We start from the raw sequence: 21,989 nt of genomic DNA, 5'->3' as shown, positions 1-21,989 counted from the left end.
GTCACTACTGTGCACCGCTATGAATAACACACGCCATGAACGTCTTTTTGCCTTTCCCAGGAAGCCCACATCCGGGGTGTCGCTCCCGACTTGGCTCGCAGCTCCAGGACCGGTCCTGCTCCGTAGGCACGTCCGACTCCACAAGGCGGACCCGTTGGTGGAAAGGGTGCACTTGCTCCATGCCAACCCCCAGTATACCTATGTGGCGTACCCCGATGGCCGCCGTGATACTGTCTCCTTCAGGGACCTGGCACCAGCAGGTTCCACTCATACACACTTCTCCGGCACGGCGCCACCCTCCCCTCCCCCGGCGCTCCCAACATTAACCCCACCAGGACCATCCCTCCTCCCCCTGCCCACGCCAGAGGATGAAGAGGATTTCGGCACGCTCCCAGAGTCATCCAACATCAGGCCAGCATCGACATCGCCAGCATCGACATCGCCGCCACCGCTATGTCGCTCCCAGCGGAACGTCAAGGCACCAGACCGGTTGAATCTCTAACTGGCACCGGACTTTCAAAGGACATTTTTTTCTCCCCTGATAAAACACTGTACATAAATTCACTACTGTAGATAGTTCTCCACCACCCCCGCCGGACTCATTTTAACAGGGGGTGAATGTGGTAAACGACTGTTACACCTGTATTAGGTGATGTAAGGTAGGGCCTGTACTACAGGTTCGCTGGTAGCCCCTGCCTGCTGGCTCCGCCCAGAAGGAGGAGTATAAATATGCGTGTCCTCTATTCAGCAGCCATTTCGCCACCTGCTGTGGGAGGCCGCACATCTTACTGCAATAAAGCCACAGTTGTATCCAACTTCTGTCTTTGTCCAATTGATCGTACATCAGAGGTTTTGTTTGCAGTTCAGTCCCACGCTCCTGATCTACTGGGACCCGGTGCGGAGAGGGGCAGGGAAGGCAGAGAACCTCCTCATGAATCTGCTCCTGGGTCTGGCGAAACCCGCCATTAACAGGTCCAGGCAGCGGGTGACCGAGGGGGTCGTCAGGCCAGACTGTCTGCACCTCGTCCACGGCTTTAGTTGCGGCCGGGTGTCCCTGGAAAGGGAGTATGCAGTGTTCACTCTCGAGTCTTTCCATGCCCGGTGGGCACTGCAGGGGTTGGATTGCTTGATCAACCCCTCTTTTCACTTTATGATTTGATGTTGATAAGCTTCTGTTGTTCTCTGTTGTTTTGTGGCACTGCCCCTGCCAGGAGAAACCCCTTTTAATTTGTTCCTCAGTTAATTTCTGTTATTCGATTTAGTTGATTGATCCCTAAAATAAAACGTGGGGTAACCAATTGTCCCCAGCCAATAGGATCCGGGCAGGTTATAACAGATGGGCAGAATGGATGCTGGAACTCTGCACCCTGCTCTCCCGTCTGTGATTTACTTGTTGTGGGTGGGAAACTGTGATTAAACCAAGGGTTGGGCTTGGAGGATGCAATTGAGATCAGGACAATACAATGATATCAGAATGAGAGGCAGGGTTAAGCCTCACCATCTGGAACTTCAACCCTTGGTTGAGCAGCCCATTTACACCAAGATTGTAAAGCAACAACATATCGCTGAAGGTTTGTGGCCATCTTTAATTTATAAAGAGCTACATTCTGTCATGTCATAGGGGCAGCACGGTAGCATTGTGGATAGCACAATTGCTTCACACCAACCGATTCCGGCTTGGGTCACTGTCTGTGCGGAGTCTGCACATCCTCCCCGTGTGTGCGTGGGTTTCCTCCGGGTGCTCCGGTTTCCTCCCACAGTCTAAAGATGTGCAGGTTAGGTGGATTAGCCATGATAAATTGCCCTCAGTGTCCAAAATTGCCCTTAGTGTCCAAAATTGCCCATAGTGTTGGGTGGGGTTGCTGGGTAATGGGGATAGGGTGGAGGTGTGGACCTTGGGTAGGTTGCTCTTTCCAAGAGCCGGTGCAGACTTGATGGGCCGAATGGCCTCCTTCTGCACTGTAAATTCTATGAAATCTATGAAATCTATGTTGTAAAGTGTTGTCTGTGAGCAACATCTATCTACACTGAAAAATTGTTTAATAGTGAACCCATCAAAGAAGCCTGCTTGGACTTGTGGAAATGCAATCAATGAGACTTCTGATCAACAACCCAGCTTCTATCTTTTCCTTTAGTTTTCTGTATCACGGCAAGATGCAATTGCAGAGCTGGAGGAGGAAGTCAACAGCAATCTTTTACCTCTTCCCTAACAATGCTCTTATCACTCACACATTCATTTGCCATTTCACTCCCACTCCCCCAGCCCAGGAAAATCCACCCAGGTGGGGAGTGATGGGAGTGGTTTGGGGAGAATGGGATAATTGGGATGATGGTTTATCTCTGGGTGAGTCACAAAATGGAAGGACACCTGGGGAATGTGACAATGAGGAGCGGACACATCCCTGAGCTCCAGCGCTTCAGGATTCAGGTGTCCTGTTCTGAACAGGTTGCTGGATGACCTCTGCACTGACAGAGAGACTCTACTCCCATTGTAGTCCTCTCAGTTCATTCCTGGGAAACCCACCAAATGGACACCAGTAATGCGGGTTTAATTCCACTTACCAGAAAATGTTATTTCATATAAAAGGAAACACCTTTCCTGCTTCCCTCCCCCTCCCCAATCTTTTCCTCTATCCTGAACCCTAGAGGTTTCCTGTTCCGTTGTTCAATACAGTTTCCTGTCAATTATTGGGAGGACAGCACGGTAGCACAAGTGGATAGCATTGTGGCTTCACAGCGCAAGGGTCCCAGGTTCGATTCCCCACTGGGTCACTGTCTGTGCGGAGTCTGCACGTTCGCCCCGTGTCTGCGTGGCTTTCCTACGGGAACTCCGGTATCCTCCCACAGTCCAAAGATGTGCAGGTTGTGGTGTTGGGTGTTCTGACACACAGATGAGCCAACACAGTTGCATATGGTACAACGCTTCTTTATTTAAACTCACTATTTACAACTTGGTCTTTGCACTCTGCACGTGGGGGGCTCCCTGCTTGTGGTGTTTCAACAGCTCTTTCTTGTTTCCTTCTCCCCAGACCTACTGACTTCCAGGTGTCGTGCTCGTGCTTTTTATGTGGTTGGTGTTCTTGTCTGTGATTGGTTGTGGTGTTGTGTACTCTGATTTGCCTGTTAGTGTGTCCATCATGATGTGTGTGTTTGAATATCATGACATCCCCCCTTTTTACAAAGATATGTGCCTACGTGGTAATAAATATGATCGTGACGTGAGTGCATCTAAGAGTGTGTGTGTGTCGTGTGCAGCATGTGTCTATGACGGAACTATGTACATGGGGCGATGTCGAGTGCGTCACATGAATCCAGTTGTACCATAACATAACAGAAATGCGAACGAGAGAAGAAGAAAAAAAATTTGAACAGTTGTCCAGTCAGACGACATCTGGAACGATAAACAACAACAGGTTATCATGTAAAATTGTCCAACTTATTAAACATATGAACTGTATTATAAGTCCATTCTAATGGGTTTGCGACGAATTCGGGTTGACCGCCTTAAGGGTGGATCAAGAACCACCGGCTGCTGGCAGGCATGGCCATGGGTGGCGATGGAAAGGGCGTGATGTGCGGCAGCTCCACAAAGTCATCCTCGGAAGCCTGTTGAGGATCTGGCGTGTTGTGTGGCTGTGAGCGTGGAAGTCGGCGAAGGGCGCGCCGATTGCGCCGACGCACGGAACCATCCGGCATGCGAACCAGGAACGAGCGGGGAGCCACTTGTCGGAGGACTTCGGCCGGTGCTGACCAGCCACCATACGGTTGATGGACGCGTACTTTGTCTCCGGAGGACAGGGGGGGCAGGTCCGTCGCTCGTGTGTCGTACCGACCTTTCTGGCGATCACGCTGCAGTTGCATGTTCCGAAGAACCGCCTCATGGTCTGTTGTCGGTGCCAGGACGGAAGGTACCGTCGTCCTGAGGGAGCGACCCATTAGTAGCTGCGCTGGCGAGAGGCCCGTGGATAACGGGGCCGATCGATAGGCCAGCAAGGCAAGGTTAAAGTCCGATCCGGCATCAGCCACCTTGCACAGGAGCCGCTTTGCGATGTGGACACCCTTTTCAGCCTTCCCGTTCGATTGTGGATGCAGAGGGCTGGATGTCACATGAGTGAAACCATATGCTGCGGCAAAGGACGACCATTCACGGCTGGCAAAACAAGGTCCATTGTCTGACATGACAGTCCTTGGAATGCCATGGCGAGCAAACGTTTCCTTGCAGGCCCCAATGACTGCGGACGACGTCAGATCATGGAGAGGCATGACTTCCGGGTAGTTTGAGAAGTAGTCTATAATAACAATGTAATCTCTGCCGAGCGCGTGAAATAGGTCAACACCCACCTTCGCCCAGGGGGACGTCACCATCTCGTGTGGCAGAAGTGTTTCCGGAGGTTGCGCTGGCTGAAACCTCTGACAGGTTGTGCAGTTGAGCACCATGTTGGCTATGTCTTCATTAATACCCGGCCAATATACCGCCTCCCGGGCCCTTCGTCTGCATTTTTCGACGCCCAAGTGGCCTTCGTGTAGTTGACGAAGAATCATCTGGCGCACACTGTGTGGAATGACGATCCTATGCGATTTCATAAGGACCCCGTCTATATTGGTGAGATCATCTCGCACATTATAAAACTGGGGGCACTGCCCTTTTAGCCACCCTTCCGTCATGTGGCGCATAACTCGCTGCAGCAGAGGGTCAGTCGCCGTCTCTGCGCGTATGTGGGCCAGACTAGGATCATCAGCTGGCATATTTGCTGCTGTCAGAGTCACGTGTGCCTCAATTTGACGCACGAACCCCTCCGCATCTGGTGGTGTGCTCACTGCTCGGGAAAGAGTGTCCGCCACTATGAGTTCCTTCCCCGGAGTGTAGATCAGTTCAAAATCGTACCTCCTGAGTTTAAGTAAGATGCGCTGGAGGCGAGGAGTCATGTCGTTCAGGTCTTTGTTAATGATGTTGACCAGGGGGCGGTGGTCAGTTTCGACCGTGAATCGTGGCAGGCCATACACATAGTCGTGGAACTTGTCCAGTCCAGTTAACAAGCCCAGGCATTCTTTTTCGATTTGCGCGTAGCGCTGTTCGGTAGGGGTCATGGCTCGTGAGGCATACGCAACCGGGGCCCATGATGACGTGCTGTCTTTTTGCAGGAGTACCGCTCCAATACCAGATTGGCTGGCGTCTGTTGAGATCTTTGTAGGGCGAGTCGTGTCAAAGAAGGCCAGCACTGGTGCCGTGACCAGTTTGTGCTTGAGCTCCTCCCATTCCCGCTGATGCGACTGGTGCCAGTTGAATTCCGTCGATTTTTTTACGAGATGGCGCATGTTTGTTGTATGAGAAGCCAGGTTGGGAATGAACTTCCCAAGGAAGTTGACCATGCCCAGGAATCTTAAGACAGCCTTCTTGTCAGCCGGTCGTGGCATGGCTGTGATGGCGCTAACCTTGTCTGCATCGGGACGGACCCCGAACCTTGAGATGTGGTCCCCGAGGAATTTCAGCTCCGTCTGGCCGAAAGCATACTTCGCACGGTTGAGACGCAGGCCATTTTGCCGTATGCGGGTGAAGACACGTCGAAGACGATGCATGTGTTCCTGCGGAGTGGTGGACCAAATGATGATATCGTCCACATATACACGTACCCCTTCGATGCCTTCCATCATCTGCTCCATAATGCGGTGGAATACTTCAGATGCCGAAATGATGCCGAATGGCATCCGGTTGTAGCAGAATCTGCCAAAAGGGGTGTTGAATGTGCATAGTCTTCGGCTGGCCGGGTCCAGTTTGATCTGCCAGAATCCTTTGGACGCATCCAATTTAGTGAATATGTTGGCTCGTGCCATCTCGCTGGTGAGGTCTTCTCGTTTCGGGATGGGATAGTGTTCCCGCATGATGTTGTTGTTCAGATCTTTTGGATCTATACATATACGGAGCTCGCCAGAGGGCTTCTTTACACAGACCATGGAGCTGACCCATGGCGTGGGCTCCGTGACCTTGGATAGGACCCCTTGGTCCTGAAGAATCTGCAGTTGTGCCTTGAGGCGGTCTTTGAGAGGCGCAGGAACCCTGCGAGGTGCGTGAACGACAGGGATGGCGTCCGGTCTGAGTCGAATCTTGTACGTGTGTGGCAATGTCCCCATGCCTTCAAAAACCTCCTGGTTGTGAGCGAGGAGGGAATGGAGATTCGCGTGGAACTCAGCATCCGGGAAGTCGGATATCTCATCTGGAGAGAGAGACATGATGCGCTGTACCAGGTGAAGGACCTTACACGCTTGTGCGCCCAGTAACGAGTCCTTTGATGAGCCCACAACTTCGAAGGGGAGTGTTGCCGTGTACCTCTTGTGAGTCACCTGTAGCTGGCAAGATCCTACGGACGGGATAACGTTCCCGTTATAGTCAACCATCTTAAGCCGGGATGGTGTGATGGGTGGTTTGACCTTCATGGCCTGGACTGCAGAGTAAGCAATCAGGTTGGCGGATGCGCCGGTGTCCAGACGGAAGGCGACGCGCGATCGGTTGACCGTCAGGGTGGCACACCACTCATCGTCTGGATTGATGGCATTGACCTTGTTGACATCAATGACGGCAACTCGGAAGTCATCCTGGTCATCTGCATCACTTAACTGGAAGTCTTGATGCGTGGGCTGGACGGTCCTGACTCGTGTGCGAGGTTGTCGAGGATGCGCCGGATCCATGGGTTGAGCCGCACGACAGCGGGCTGCGTAGTGGCCCATCATGGCACATCTGTTGCACTGTCGGTATTTTGCAGGACATTGCCCTTTTAAGTGTAGACCTCCACAATTGCTGCACGTCATGACGTCACGACGTTCGTTGCGCCACTGCGCATGCGCAGTGCGATCTTGCGGTGGGCGCGCCTGCGCAGTGCGTCCCTCGTTGTGGCCGTTATTTTTGGCGCGCACCTGCGCGGGAGACCGCGAAAAGCGCGGGAAGCGGCCGCTGTCGTCCGGGCCGTGGGGCGGGAAGAAATCGACGGCCTGGATGCGTTCAACGTCGTGGGCGGCCTGGCTTGCCGATTCGACGGCTGGGGACCCCCTCCGTGCCAACTCGGACGCCTGAAATCGGGCAAAACGGCAGGTAGCATTTTCATGGAGGACACAGGCTTCCACAGCAGACGCTAAGGTGAGGCTCTTTATTTTAAGAAGCTGCTGGCGTAGGCCACTAGAGGCAACGCCAAAAACAATCTGGTCCCTGATCATGGACTCTGTAGTGGTGCCGTAACCGCAGGACTGCGCTAGAATCCGGAGGTGCGTCAAAAAGGGTTGAAAAAGCTCCTCCTTACCTTGCAGGCGTTGCTGAAAGATGTATCTTTCGAAAGTTTTGTTTACTTCAGTTTGAAAGTGCTGGTCCAGTTTGAGGATGACCGTGTCATATTTGGCCTGGTTTTCGCCTTCTTCGAACACCAGTGAATTAAAGACATCGTTTGGGTGGGGGCCTGCGTAGAAGAGGAGCATTGCAATCTTCGAATCATCCGAGGCATTCTGTTTTTCGGTGGCACGGATGTACAGGTCAAATCGCTGCCTGTAGAGCTTCCAGTTGGTGCCTAGGTTCCCCGTGACTTGCATCGGCTGCGGTTTGCCGGTGTGGTCCATGTCCAGAATGGCAGGTTGGTAGGCAGGTATCGATCCACTCCTGTACCATGTGGTGTTGGGTGTTCTGACACACAGATGAGCCAACACAGTTGCATATGGTACAACGCTTCTTTATTTAAACTCACTATTTACAACTTGGTCTTTGCACTCTGCACGTGGGGGGCTCCCTGCTTGTGGTGTTTCAACAGCTCTTTCTTGTTTCCTTCTCCCCAGACCTACTGACTTCCAGGTGTCGTGCTCGTGCTTTTTATGTGGTTGGTGTTCTTGTCTGTGATTGGTTGTGGTGTTGTGTACTCTGATTTGCCTGTTAGTGTGTCCATCATGATGTGTGTGTTTGAATATCATGACACAGGTTAGGTGGATTGGACATGATAAATTGTCCTTAGTGCCCAAAAAACGGTTAGGAGGGGTTATTGGGTTACGGGGATAGGGTGGAAGTGAGGGTTTAAGTGGGTCGGCGCAGACTCGATGGGCCGAATGGCCTCCTTCTGCACTGTATGTTCTATGTTCTACAACAGGAAGTTAGAAAAATGTGGAGGGGTGATTCTGTTCATTAAAGATGACATTAGCACAATAGTGAGGGCTGACGTACGTTCAAGAAACCGGGCTATTTGCAATAAAAGGATTCTGAAAGTGATTGCAGACAATGTTTATTATGTTTCATCACCAGTACATGCAGCCCATTGTCTCTACACCAGTTGGATGATGTGGTTACATACATTAAATACACAATGGGTTTGGTCTTCATGTAAAGTTATACAAATATGTAGAAGCTGTTATTAATCCACTTTTTAAACTTGCAGCAGGAAGTTAAAGCAATGGCGTAGAATGAGTAAGCAGCAGCAGGAACATTTCTGTCATTCTTTCAAGGGGAGTTCCATGAAGCTCTGGTTTAACATGGGTTCCTTACACTATTGGATAGACTCCAAAACTGGAAATTCCACAGTCATTCCTCACATCCGCAGCCATTTTGAGCCGCATCCCAGCTTTTTCCATAACTGTAAAGGAAACAAAAGTGTTCCATCACATTTCTGTTGAACTGACAGGATTGGAGGATCGAGGCTTTTTACAGGTGCTTAGCCTGGGCAGAGGTAAAATAGCAGCCTTCTCGCTATGCACCCGAATTGAAATAAACTCCCCCCGAATCACCACCTTGAGTGCCTCCCACAGTGTGGCGTCCGTGACCTCCTCTGTGTCATGGAGCTCCACATACGCTCGGATGGCGTCGCTCAGTCGCTCGCACACTTCTGCATCCGTCAACAACCCCACATCCAGCCTCCACCGCAGGCACTGACCACCCCCCCACTCCGGCCTTGTTGTCCTGTTTACAAGTGACACACTTAAAGATAGGGGATCAGATGAGGTTGAGGAAAGGATGGGTGGGGCAGGTGTTCCACTCGGGACATGAAGACGAGAGGGGCACAGTGGTGGTGCTGGCGAATAAGCGGGTGATGTTCGAGGTGGGGAACATTGTGGCAGACCTGGGTGGGAAGTTAGTGATGGTGAGTGGGAAACTGGAGGGGTTGTCGGTATCCTGGTAAACGTTTCGGCCCCAAATTGGGCCGGGTACTGGGGAAGATCCCTGACCTGGACTTGCACCGGTTGATCATGCGGATGGGGGAGAGGGATTTTAAGACGGTTACGGGGCCACGTTTGGGCCGGTTGAGCCCGAGGTTGGGGAAGGTGTCGGCAGTGGGAAGGAGCTGCAGAGGTTTATTGAGCATATTGGGGGCGGGGGGGGTGGGGGGGGGCGTTGGACCCGTGAAGGTTTGGGAGGCCGAGGGTGGAGGAATGTTCACTTTTTTCGCATGTGCTCCAGGTGTATTTCCGGACTTACTTTTTTGTGGTGGATACGACATTGTTGGCGAGGGTGGTCAACTTGGAGAGAGGTGACCTGATCGAGGTCTTTAAGATTATCAAACGATTTGATGCGGTCAGTGGAGAGAAAATGTTTCCACTTGTGGGGGTGTTTGAAACTAGGGATGATCAATATAAGGTCGTCACTAATATATCCAATCAGAAATTCAGGAAATACCTTTTTACCCAGAGAGTGGTGGAACTGTGGAAAGTGCCACCACGAGGTAATAACACAGATACATTGAAGAGGAATAACAATATGAGGGTGGTAGAGGCGGGATGTCTCACATCCTTTAAAAAGTTCCTGGATGAGTACTTGGCTCGCCATAACATTCAAGGCTATGGGCCAAGTGCAGGCAAGTGGGATTAGTTGGGCAGGTCATGCATGGGTGCAGACCCGATGGGCTGAAGGGCCTCTTCTGCACTGTAGTATTCTGTGATTGTGTCATTGAGGTGCTGCCTGGAGTTCCCGCTGGAGCCTGTGACCCAATTCATGGGGATCTGCTGTATCCTCCACAGCCTGGCCCTCCTGAGGGCACAGACTTTCCATCAGGGATACAAGTGGAAACTGGGGAGGAGGGAGAAGAGGAGTCCAGCCGAGCTTTCCGTATTTGCCTCATTTGTCTCCAGTTCCTGTGAACACAATGTTCAACCTCACACCTCACCATCCCTCCTCCTGGCTGAAATAAAATAAACACCTCGGAAGGGTCTGCACAAATTAAGAGTTCATGCTGTTGGGGGGTCACATTCGAATGGATCAAGGATTTATTAGCTAACAGGCTGCAGAGAATTGAAATAAATGGGTTATTTGTGGGTTGACAAGCTGTAACTAGTGGAGTGCCCGAGGGATCAGTGGTGGGGCCTCAACTATTTACAATCAACATTATTGATTTGGACAAAGGGGCCCAATGTATGATTTCTAAATTAGCTGATGACACAAAGGTAGATAGGCAACTAAGTTCTCAGAAGCACTACAGGGTCCACAAAGGGATTTAGATAGGTTAAATGATGGGCAAAATCGGCAGATGGAATGTGGAAAATGTGAAGTTATCCATGTTCCCAGAAGGAAAAAAACACTTTGGATCAGTATTCTTATGTCCTAGTTTTTACTGGTGTCCCATTTTAAGGCATACAAGACCAGAATGCATCCCTCCCGGCCCCATCACAATATCCAGATCCAACTTCATGCTTCATGGAGGTAGCAGCACCGCCAGAGGGCTGTGCCTCAGTAATCCGAGTAATCTGTGGGTGTACAGATTGTTGGATTGCTTTAGGCTTATCTTCAATGCAGCACTCGAATATTGGGTTATAGTGGTATAGGCGGATTTGAATTGTTTAGACTCTTGATAAGCAAGGGGGTGAAAGGTTACAATCAAAAGAGTAGTCAGGAATGTGGGGTTGAGGTTCCAATCGGAACAGCCATGATCTTACTGAATTGTGGAGCAGGCTTGGGGGCCGAGAGGCCTATTCCTGCTTCCAATTCCAATGTTCGTATGGAGGTGGAGAGGCCATTTAATCAGGTATGAAGGTGCCAACTAAGGACTCTGCCACCTTCCTGCCTGCACACCATTGAAGTCTGTGAAGGAAAGGCTCATGTACACCACTGCTATTAATCCAGCAGAAGGCAGGCCTGTCACCAGCATGATGAGCAAACCTGTGCATGTTACTTGTGGTCTCACAGGGAAGACCCTGAATCATAGACTCCCTACAGTGTAGATGGAGGCCATTCAGCCCACCGAGTCTGAACCTACCCTCTGAAAGAGCACCCTGCCTAAAACCAGCTCCCCCCCCACACCCCCCCCACCCCCAACCTCATAACAATACCTAACCTGCACATCCCAGACACTGAGGGGAAATTTAACATGGCCAATCCACCTTACCTGCACATCTTTGGACTGGTGGAAACCAGAGCACCTGGAGGAAATCCACACAGACACGGGGGGGGGGAACATGAAGACTCCACACAGACAGCTCAAAGGCATTCAGTTCTTGGTCATGGGAAAGGAGGGGGGGGAGCTGTGGTCACTGAGAGCCACCACTCACCCTTACTGCTGAATCCCACCATACTCCTCCATTCTGACCATTACAAACATTCCCCCACCAAATGCCTCCCGCCATCACTTACCTCCGACCTGCGTTTCTCTTTGATTCTGGGCCTCTGGTAGCTGTCATACCGGCACCAGCCACTGAGTCCCCAAAGTACTATGAAGCAAAAACCTTCTGACTGGCTGGCAATTTCAAGGGGACGGGACTTCCCACCACCCACCCATATGTCCTGATCCTGTAGAAGGCTTGCCAATGACCTCTCAACTGCCTGATTGACCACTAATTTGGTGGACATGCCCCAAAGGAAGTAGTGGGACTCTCTTGCCGACTCTCCAGCCATTGAACAAGGCCCCTGTCAGCTTCATAAAATTCCACACAAAATTCAGTGTAAATTTGCTGATGACACCAAGATTGGTGAGGTGGAGGGCTGTTGTAGGCTGCAAAGAGACATTGATCGGATTCAGAGCTGGGCCGAAAAATGGCAGTTGGAGTTTAACCCTGATAAGTGCGAGGTGATTCATTTTGGTAGAAAAAATTTGAATGCGGATTACAGGGTCAACGGCAGGGTTCTGAGGAATGTGGAGGAACAGAAAGATCTTGGGGTTCATGTCCACAGATCTCTGAAGGTTGCCACTCAAGTGGATAGAGCCGTGAAGAAGGCCTATAGTGTGTTCGCGTTTATTAACGCTTGAGTTTAAGAGCAGTGGGGTTATGCTGCAACTGTACATGACCCTGGTGAGATCACATCTGGAGTATTGTGTGCAGTTCTGGTCACCTCACTATAGGAAGGATGTGGAAGCATCACAATAAGGTTCAGGGTGGGAGATAAATTTGCTCCTTATTCCCCTCCCAGTTGCAGGTAGACTTCTCCCTGGCACATGGCAAAATCTTCTCTTTCGCCACAAATGTGTGGAGTCTCACGATCACCGCCTGTGGTGGCTCCCCAGCTGTAGGCTTCTGCCTCAGGGACCTATGAGATTGGTCCATTTCAAGCGCCTTATCTAGCACCCTTTCTGCCACCAGCCCCGCCAGCATCTTCGACACGTACCTCGCGGCACTCACACCTTCCACTCCTTCAGGCAGGCCCACTATTCGCAGGTTCTGCCTTCTCGAGACATTCTCTTGCTCCTCCACCTTTGCCCTTACTTTTTACAGAGGTCCCCTAGGAGCCCCACCTCCGCCCCCAGAACCACCACATGATCGCTGTGGTCTGAGATCACTCCTTTGATCTCCTGAATCTGCAACCCCTGCACCTCCAAACATTTCTCCACCCGTTCCATTGAAGTCTTTATGGGTGCCACAGCTCCTTCGATGGCCTTTGAGTAATCCTCCTGCATTTCCTTCCTCTGTGGCCGGAATTCCTCCTTAATAAAAGCCATCAACTACTCCTGCTGGGGCCTTCCAGCTTGCATCAGCCCTTCCCCTGCCTCCATGCTTGCATTGGCTGCCGAAGTACAGGCTTCCTCCAACTCTTTAGCCTGTGGTTGCAGGGGGTTCAGGACTGGCATTTAAACATCCATGGATTCACAACCTTTCGAAAAGACAGAGAGGTGGGAAGAGGGGGCGGGGTTGCCTTGTTAATTAGGAATGAAATTAAATCAATAGCACTAAACGACATAGGGTCAGATGATGTGGAGTCTGTGTGGGTAGAGTTGAGGAACCACAAAGGCAAAAAAACCATAATGGGAGTTATGTACAGGCCTCCTAACAGTGGTCAGGACCGGGGGCACAAAATGCACCACAAAATAGAAAGTGCATGTCAGAAAGGCAAGGTCACAGTGATCATGGGGGACTTCAATATGCAAGTGGACTGGGAAACTAATGCTGCCAGTGGACCCAAGGAAAGGGAATTCATTGAATGTTTACAGGAGGGCTTTTTGGAACAGCTTGTGATGGAGCCCACGAGGGAACAGGCCATTCTGGACTTAGTGTTATGTAATGAGCCAGAGTTGATTAAAGATCTAAAAGTAAGGGAACACTTAGGAGGCAGTGATCATAATATGGTAGAATTCAATCTCCAATTTGAAAGAAAGAAGGTAGAATCAGATGTAAAGGTGTTACAGTTAAATAAAGGTAACTACAGGGGTATGAGGGAGGAGCTGACGAAAATCGACTGGGAGCAGAGCCTAGTGGGAAATACAGTAGAACAGCAATGGCAGGAGTTTCTGGGAGTAATTGAGGACACAGTACAGAGGTTCATCCCAAAGAAAAGAAAGGTTATCAGAGAGGGGATTAGGCAGCCATGGCTGACAAAGGAAGTTAGGGAATGCATCAAAGCAAAAGAGAAAGCCTATAATGTGGCAAAGAGTAGTGGGAAGTCAGAAGATTGGGAAGGCTACAAAAACAAACAGAGAATAACAAAGAGAGAAATAAGGAAAGAGTGGATCAATTATGAAGGTAGGCTAGCCAGTAACATTAAGAATTATAGTTTCTTTAAATACATTAAAAACAAACGGGAGGCAAAAGTTGACATTGGGCCGCTCCAAAATGACGCTGGTAATCTAGTGATGGGAGACAAGGAAATAGCTGAGGAACTAAATAAGTACTTTGCGTCAGTCTTCACAGTAGAAGACATGAGTAATATCCCAACAATTCAGGAGAGTCAGGGGGCAGAGTTGAATATGGTAGCCATCACAAAGGAGAAAGTGCTAGAGAAACTAAGAGGTCTAGAAATTGATAAATCTCCGGGCCCAGATGGGCTACATCCTAGAGTTCTAAAGGAGATAGCTGAAGAAATAGTGGAGGCGTTAGTTATGATCTTTCAAAAGTCACTGGAGTCAGGGAAAGTCCCAGAGGATTGGAAAATCGCTGTTGTAACCCCCCGGTTCAAGAAGGGAACAAAGAAAAGGATGGAAAATTATAGGTCAATTAGCCTAACCTCGGTTGTTGGCAAGATTCTAGAATCCATTGTTAAGGATGAGATTTCTAAATTCTTGGAAGTGCAGGGTCGGATTAGGACAAGTCAGCATGGATTTAGTAAGGGGAGGTCATGCCTGACAAACCTGTTAGAGTTCTTTGAAGTTATAACAAATAGGTTAGACCAAGGAGAGCCAATGGATGTTATCTATCTTGACTTCCAAAAGGCCTTTGATAAGGTGCCTCACAGGAGACTGCTGAGTAAAATAAGGGCCCATGGTATTCGAGGCAAGGTACTAACATGGATTGACGATTGGCTGTCAGGCAGAAGGCAGAGAGTTGGGATAAAAGGTTCTTTTTCGGAATGGCAACTGGTGACGAGTGGTGTCCCGCAGGGTTCAGTGTTGGGGCCACAGCTGTTCTCTTTATATATTAATGATCTAGATGACGGGACTGGGGGCATTCTGGCTAAGTTTGCCGATGATACAAAGATAGGTGGAGGGGCAGGTAGTATGGAGGAGGTGGGGAGGCTGCAGAAAGATTTTGACAGTTTAGGAGAGTGGTCCAAGAAATGGCTGATGAAATTCAACGTGGGCAAGTGCGAGGTCTTGCACTTTGGAAAAAAGAATAGAGGCATGGACTATTTTCTAAACGGTGACAAAATTTATAATGCTGAAGTGCAAAGGGACTTGGGAGTCCTAGTCCAGGATTCTCTAAAGGTAAACTTGCAGGTTGAGTCCTTAATTAAGAAAGCAAATGCAATGTTGTCATTCATCTCAAGAGGCTTGGAATATAAAAGCAGGGATGTACTTCTGAAGCTTTATAAAGCATTAGTTAGGCCCCATTTAGAATACTGTGAGCAATTTTGGGCCCCACACTTCAGGAAGGACATACTGGCACTGGAGCGGGTCCAGCGGAGATTCACACGGATGATCCCAGGAATGGTAGGCCTAACATACGATGAACGTCTGAGGATCCTGGGATTACATTCATTGGAGTTTAGGAGGTTGAGGGGAGATCGAATAGAAACTTACAAGATAATGAATGGCTTAGATAGGGTGGACGTAGGGAAGTTGTTTCCATTAGCAGGGGAGACTAGGACTAGGGGGCACAGCCTTAGAATAAAAGGGAGTCACTTTAGAACAGAGATGAGGAGAAATTTCTTCAGCCAGAGAGTAGTGGGTCTGTGGAATTCATTGCCACAGAGGGTGGTGGAGGCCGGGACGTTGAGTGTCTTTAAGACAGAAGTTGATAAATTCTTGATTTCACGAGGAATTAAGGCGATGGAGAGAGAGCGGGTAAATGGAGTTGAAATCAGCCATGATTGAATGGTGGAGTGGACTCGATGGGCCGAATGGCCTTACTTCCGCTCCTATGTCTTATGGTCTTATGGCCTTATGTTCTCTCACTGTATTCTACCGGGTTTGATAACCAGCAGGCATACCACACCTGGGGAAACTACTCCTCCAACTTCACCTACGCATTTTCATCAAAATTCCACCCAGTGTCAGGTAAAAAGAGCTATTTTCTGTGTCTTCAAGCAGGAGCTGCCCGGTGTGTGACCCCTCACACCATGGTCACCACCGGAAGTCCCGAAAAAATTGCTTTTGATACATAAGTCTTTACTGTCGAGTAGAGCAATGACCACACTTTTGCTTCAAAGTTTAAGGTACAAAGTTTTACCCTAGTTGGGAGTCCAGGAATAAGTTACTCCTGACACTTATACAACTTTTATCATGTAGGGCTGAAGGTGTTTGTGGGGAAATGGATTTTTTTTTTTGTTAGTGCCTGCAGGACGTTTGTCATCCTTCATAGAATCATAGAATCCCTGCAGTGCAGAAAGAGGCCATTCAGCCCATCGATCTGCACCAACCCATACCCACTCCCCCCCCCCCCCCCCCCCCATCCCCGTAACCTGACCTGCACATCACTGGACACTAAGGGGCAATTTTATCATGGCCAATCCACCTAACCTGCACATCTTTGGACTGCGAGAGGAAACCGCAGCAAATCCACGCAGGCACGGGGAGAATGTACAAACTCCACACAGACGGTGACCCAAGACCAGAATTGAACCCGGGTCCCTGGCACTGAGAGACAGTAGAGCTAACCACTGTGCCACCGTGCCACCCTTCCAAGCTTTCCAAGCTGTGACCACAATTTTGATCGGTTGGGAGTCTGGGCCAAAGTTTCACAGTAAATCGGCCACTGGCTGAATTATTCCAGCATGAACTGCAGGAGCACGATTCCTCTGCTTGAGCAGTAGTCAGCGGGCCGCACTTAGAGCCCTGATGGGCCACGTGCTGCCCTCGGGCTGCAGGTTTCCCATCACTAATCTGTAGGGAGAGAAAACAGAGTTTTTGAGTCGATACGACTCCTCCCTCTCTTCAGCTCTGAAAAAGAGTCACTGCTGCCGCTGTATGTCACTGGTGGAGGGAGTGAGTGTTTGTGGAAGCGGTGCCTATCAAGCGGCTGCTTTCTCTTGGATGTTGTCGAGCATTCTTGAGTATTGTTGAAGCTGCACTCATCAGGCAAGTGGAGTGTATTCCATCACACAACTGACTTGGACAGGCTTTGAGGTAGCTTGAGGTGAGTTACTCATCGCAGGATTCTGAGCCTCTGACCCGCTCTCATAGGCACAGTATTAATGTGGCTAGTCCAGTTCAGTTTCTGGTCAACAGTAACCCCCAGGATATTGATAGTGGGGGATTCGTCAATGGTAATGCCATTGAATGTAATGGGGTAATGGTTAGATTCTCTTTTGTTGGAGATGGTCACTGTCTGGTACTTGTGTGGCGTGAATGCCACTTGTCACTTGTCAGCCCCAACCTGGATATTGTCCAAGTCTTGCTGCATTTTCATGTGAACTGCTTCAGTGTCTGAGGAGTTCTGAATGGTGCTGAACATTGTGCAACCATTAGCGAACATCCCCACTTCTGACCTTGTGATGTAAGAAAGGTAATTGATTAAGCAGATGAAAATGTTTGGACCCAGGACTTTGCCCTGAGGAAGTCCAACAATGATGTCCCATAGCTGAAATGATTGACCTCCAACCACCACAACCTTTGTGTTAAGTATGACTTCAACCAGCAGAGTGTTACCCCCTGATTCCCATTGAGTCCCATTTTGCTTGAAATCATTGATGCATTACTTGGTCGAATGCTGCCTTGATGTCAAAGACAGTCACTCTCACATCACCTACAAAGGTCGTGGTCTTTGTGATGGTCAGCTGTGCTCTCCACTACATGGTCCTTCAGAAGGGTGTGAACCTTGAGTAGAGTGGTTGGCTTGTCGAGGGCTGTGCAAAGATATGCAGAAGCAATTCTGTATGTTAACATGTTAGATCTCCAACCAGCAGATGGCAGTAGAACTGCACCACATGACACTGCAACTTTGTGGAGTGAGTGAGGAGTTGGCGTGGATAGTCGTGTTTAGTATTAGCTCTCATATTCTAGTTGTTAACAGTTTGTAGTTCGTTAGCAGTATTAGTATTGTTTTCTCCCCACATTATTGTAATTTAATAAATCTTAACTACTCACGAACTAGACATTCTTTGGTGTACTGACTCAATCATTGCAATACACTAGAACGTAACATGGTACCAGAAGTGGTGATCTAGGAATTGAAGATCTGAAGTAAAGAACCTAGGAAACGGTACTACTAAAATAATCTACTAATCGATGAAGAACATCAAAAGAACACATCTCAACACTCAACTAGTCACCGAAGAAAAAGATGGATGGCTTGAAAATACCACAAAGTCTTCATGTAACTGGCAACGTAGATGCAAATTGCCGCATTTTCAAGCAGCAGTTTACTTTGTACGTGGCAGCCTTAGGTCTACATGCACAGCCTGATGAGTGAAAAATAGCATTGCTGCTCACTGTAGCAGGTCCACAGACAATCAAAATCTTAAACACATTTGTATTTGAGCGAAAGGCAGATAGTGAGATTTTGATGCTATTGTTAAAAAGTTTGATTGTACCCCGAAGAAGAACAAAACTTTTGAAAGGTACATTTTCAGAACATGCACACAGCAGACAGGTGAGTCGTTCGACAGTTTTCTAATGGATCTAAAATTAAAGGCTCAGACTTGTAATTTTGCCATATTAAAATCATCAATGATCAGGGATCAAATCGTATTTGGCATAAAAAATGGTAAAGTGCGTGAATGTCTTTTGAGGGAGAATGAACTCCAGGTCGAAGATGCAATAAAAATTTGCCATGCCAGTATGTTAGCTGCGCAGGACATCAACACGTTAAACATGAGATGTTTAGGCGCGAAAATTGGGAATTAAGCCGGCACCATAAATGTTGTGACGCTCCAAAAAGTAAAATGTGGTCTCAACAGCAGAGGCCATTTTAAGCAATTGCCAGACACCACCATTTTGTAAGCAGTGTGAAAATCGGCACTTACAGAAGCCTTTGGGAAAATCTGTGCGAAGTGCAAGGGCAAAAACTACTTTGCCAAGCAATGTTTTTCCAACAAGAAAATCGACTCACAAAAATCCATTAACACCATTGATGAAACTAATTTAGAGGATACATTCTTCATTGATGCCATTTCTAATGCAGACAGGGCCAACCAATCCAAATGAAGTGAAATGTCTTCTACTAAAATGAGAAGTAGTAATAATGAAGTATCTACTGTAAATAAAGATAACTGGACAGTTTCTTTACTTATAAATCAAATGTTTCTGAATGTCAAACTCAACACGGGAGCGAGAGCGAATCTCATCAGTATCAGAGATATTGAAGCAATGAGAATCAAGCCCAAGATTTTGAACAGACCAGCATTTTTAAAAGATTACAATGGTCAAAGGATTAATTCTTTAGATGTGTGTGAGCTTGAAGTTCAAATCAAAGATGAATCCATAAAGTGAAATTTTCAATTGTAGCCACGGATCGTGAATAGTCACGAGATGTGAAACACTTCAGTCAGTCAAGAGAATATATAGTGCTGACTATGCTTTGAATGCACACAGTAGATTGGTGGATTCAATAGTACAAGCATTTCCGGAGATTTTTCAAGATTTGGGTGTCTTGCCATTTACTTACCGAATTCAACTAAAGGATAATGCGCAACCCATAATATATGCTCCTAGGAGAGTGCCAGCACCATTAAGGGATCGATTGAAAGCTGAACTTGACAGAATGCTGAATCTGTGCGTTAGTAATTGATGCACGATCAATTGCACAAAGACTAGAGTTGGGTACAACTGAGGCTTTATTGCTCTAAGATGTGTGGCCTCCCACAGCAGCTGGCGAAATGGCTGCAGCATGGAGGACACACATATTTATACTCCACCTACTGGGCGGAGCCAGCAGGCAGGGACAACCAACGTACCTGTAGTACATGTCCTACCATACATCACCTAATAGAGGTGCAACAGTGGTTTACCACATTCACCCCCTGTTAAAATTGAGTCCGGCATACATATATATACAACAAATGTTTTTCTTTTTTTTTACATTTACATTTACAATATTTGATAGAGAGAAAAAAATGTCTTTTGAAGTTCAGTGGACCAGTTAGAGGTTTAACCGGTCCGGGGCCTTGATGTGCCGCTGGCAGCAATGTAGTGGTGGCGGCAATGCCGATGCTGGTCTGATGTACGGTGCCTCCGGGAGCGTGCCGAAATCCTCTTCTTCCTCGGGCGTGGGCAGGGGGAGGACGGATGGTCCCAGGGGGGTTGCTACTGGGAGCGCTGGGGGAGGGGAGGGTGGTGCCGGGCCGGGGGCGTGTGTGTGTGTGTGTGTGTGGAACCTGCTGGTGCCAGGTCCCTGCGGGAGACAGTATCCTGGCGGCCGTCGGGGTACGCCACGTAGGCATACTGGGGGTTTGCATGGAGCAATTGCACCCTTTCCGCCAACGAGTCCGCCTTGTGGAGTCGGACATGCCTATGGACTAGGACGGGTCCTGGAGCTGCGAGCCAAGTCGGGAGCGACACCCCGGATGTGGACTTCCTGGGGAAGGCAAAAAGACGTTCATGGGGTGTGTTGTTAGTGGCGGTGCACAATAGTGACCGAATGGAGTGTAGTGCATCAGGGAGGACCTCCTGCCAGCGGGAGGCCGGGAGGTTTCTGGACCATAGGGCCAGTTGGACAGCCCTCCACACCGTCCTGTTCTCCCTCTCTACCTGTCCGTTTCCCCGGGAGTTGTAGCTTGTCGTTCTGCTGGAGGCGATACCCCTACTGAGCAGGAACTGACACAGCTCATCACTCATGAATGAGGATCCCCTGTCACTGTGGATGTAGGCGGGGAAACCGTACAGAGCGAAGATTGTGTTGAGGGCTTTGATGACGGTGGCAGACGTCATATCGGGGCATGGGATGGCAAAGAGGAATCTGGAGTACTCATCGACCACACTGAGAAAATACGCGTTACGGTCGGTGGAGGGGAGGGGCCATTTGAAATCCACGCTGAGGCTGCAAAGGGGCGGGAGGCCTTCACCAGGCGCGCATGGTCCGGCCGGGAGAAGTGCAGCTTGCACTCCGCACATACCTGGCAGTCCCTGGTGAATGTCCGTACTTCCTCGACGGAGTAGGGCAGATTGCGGGTTTTTATGAAATGGTACAACCATGTGACTCCCGGGTCACAAAGGCTGTCATGCAGGGTCCCGAGTTGGTCTACTTGTGCGCTGGCACATGTACCTCGGGATAGGGCGTCTGGGGGCTCGGTGAGCTTGCCGGGGCGATACAAAATCTCGTAATTATAGGTGGAAAGCTCGATCCTCCACCTCAAGATCTTATCATTCTTGATCTTGCCCCGCTGTGTGTTATTGAACATGAAAGCTACCGACCGTTGATCAGTGAGGAGAGCGAATCTCCTGCCGGCCAGGTAATGCCTCCAATGCCGCACAGCTTCAATGATAGCTTGGGCCTCTTTTTCGATGGATGAGTGCCGAATTTCTGAGGCATGAAGGGTGCGGGAAAATAATGCCACGGGTCTGCCTGCCTGATTGAGGGTGGCGGCTAGGGCGACGTCTGATGCGTCGCTCTCTACTTGAAAGGGCAGTTTCTCGTCTTCTGCGTGCATCCCGACCTTGGCGATATTGGCTCTGATCCGGGCGAACGCCTGTTGTGCCTCGGCCGTCAGGGGAAAATGGGTGGACTGTATGAGTGGGCGGGCCTTGTCCGCATAGTTTGGGACCCACTGAGCGTAGTACGAAAAGAACCCCAGGCAGTGTCTGAGGGTCTTGGGGCAGTGGGGAGAGGGGAAGCTCCATGAGGGGGCACATGCGGTCGGGATCGGGCCCCAGAACGCCGTTCTGGACCACATAGGCGAGGATGGCTAAGCGGTTTGTGCTAAACACACACTTCTCCTTGTTGTAGTGAGGTTTAGGAGAGGGGCGGTGCGGAGAAATTTGGCAAGGTTGGCGTCGTGGTCCTGCTGATCATGACCGCAGATGGTGACATTGTCTAGGTACGGAAAGGTGGCCCGTATCGGTCAACCATTTGGCCTATCTCCCTTTGGAAGACCGAGACCCCGTTGGTGACGCCGAAGGGAACCCTGAGGAAGTGATAGAGGCAACCGTCTGCCTCGAAGGCAGTGTATGGACAGTCCGCTTTACGAATGGGGAGCTGGTGGTAGGCGGATTTGAGGTCTACCGTTGAGAAGACCCGGTACT

At 49.5% G+C, this 21,989-nt stretch overlaps 1 protein-coding gene across 1 annotated transcript in view; it reads right to left on the bottom strand.

The window, feature by feature from the left end:
- Window positions 1-21,989, bottom strand: part of LOC140394734 (procathepsin L-like) — a 70,638-nt gene that overhangs the window by 38,222 nt on the left and 10,427 nt on the right. The gene's annotated exons all lie outside the window — the stretch shown is intronic.

Source organism: Scyliorhinus torazame, chromosome 18, assembly GCF_047496885.1.
Source record: "Scyliorhinus torazame isolate Kashiwa2021f chromosome 18, sScyTor2.1, whole genome shotgun sequence".
In the NCBI taxonomy this organism is placed as follows: Eukaryota; Metazoa; Chordata; class Chondrichthyes; order Carcharhiniformes; family Scyliorhinidae; genus Scyliorhinus; species Scyliorhinus torazame.
Note: the sequence above shows the minus strand (reverse complement) of the source record. Positions and strands in the feature narration are given on the sequence as shown.